Here is a 1,230-nt window from a genome sequence, read left to right on the forward strand (position 1 = left end):
CCCCTGCCTCTGCCTCCTGAGTGCTGGGATTACAGACAGGAGTTGTTGATTCTGGCCAAATCTTTTTTTTTTTTTTTTAAGATTTATTTTATTTATTTTATGTGTATGAGTACACTGTAGCTGTACCAGTGGCCATGAGCCATCATGTGTGTGGCTGCTGGGAACTGAACTCAGGACCTCTGCCCCCGGCGTAATTCACTGTAGCTGTTTTCAGACGCACCAGAAGAGGGCATCAGATCTCATTACGGGTGGTTGTGAGCCACTATGTGGTTGCTGGGATCCGAACTCAGGACCTTTGGAAGAGCAGTCAGTACTCTTACCCGCTGAGCCATCTTGCCAGACATTTTTTTTTTTTTAAAGACTGGTACTTTTATTTAAGCTTCTATTGTTACTTGTTAAAATGTTTGTTTTTATTTTCAATTGCGTGTATGTGTATTTCTGCAAGTGGGTCTGTGCACATGAATGCAGGTGTCTGAGAAAGCCAGGCGCAGCAGATCCCTCTGGAGCTGGAGTTACAGATAGTTATAAATCATCAGTTGTGGGTGCTGGGAACTAAACTCTGGTCTTTTTTTTTTTTTTTTAAGATTTATTTATTGTTATATGTAAGTACACTGTAGCTGTCTTCAGACACACCAGAAGAGGGCATCAGATCTCATTATAGATGGTTGTGAGCCACCATGTGCTTGCTGGAATTTGAACTCAGGACCTTCGGAAGAGCAGAGTGCTCTCAACCACTGAGCCATCTCACCAGCCCCAACTCAAGTTTTTATAAGAGCAGCAAATGCCTTGAATCCTAGCATTCAGGAGTCAGAGACAGAAAAGGATGCCCTCCCCTCTGAGCCAGTGTTTCCAGTATTGAGGTGGAGTCAGGGCAGTGTGTCGGTGCTGTGAACAGAAAATCCCAACAACCCTCTAACTGGAGTTGGAGTGGGGGTAGTTTGTACTCATATACTCACAGCTCCTGAAACACTGGACACACACATTCCTACGAGGCAGAATTTTTTTTTCTTTTTTTTTTTTCTTTTGGTTTCTTTGAGACAGGGTTTCTCTGTGTAACCCTGGCTATCCTGGAACTCACTCTGTAGACCAGGCTGGCCTCGAACTCAGAGATCTGCTTGCTTCTGCCTCTCAAGGGCTGGGACTAAAGATGTGGGCCACCATCACCCAGCACAAATGTTCTTTATATACTGAAAAGAAACCCAAAATTCACTTAAAGCTACTAAATCCATG

Source organism: Mastomys coucha, unplaced genomic scaffold (genome assembly GCF_008632895.1).
Source record: "Mastomys coucha isolate ucsf_1 unplaced genomic scaffold, UCSF_Mcou_1 pScaffold22, whole genome shotgun sequence".
Taxonomy (NCBI): domain Eukaryota; kingdom Metazoa; phylum Chordata; class Mammalia; order Rodentia; family Muridae; genus Mastomys; species Mastomys coucha.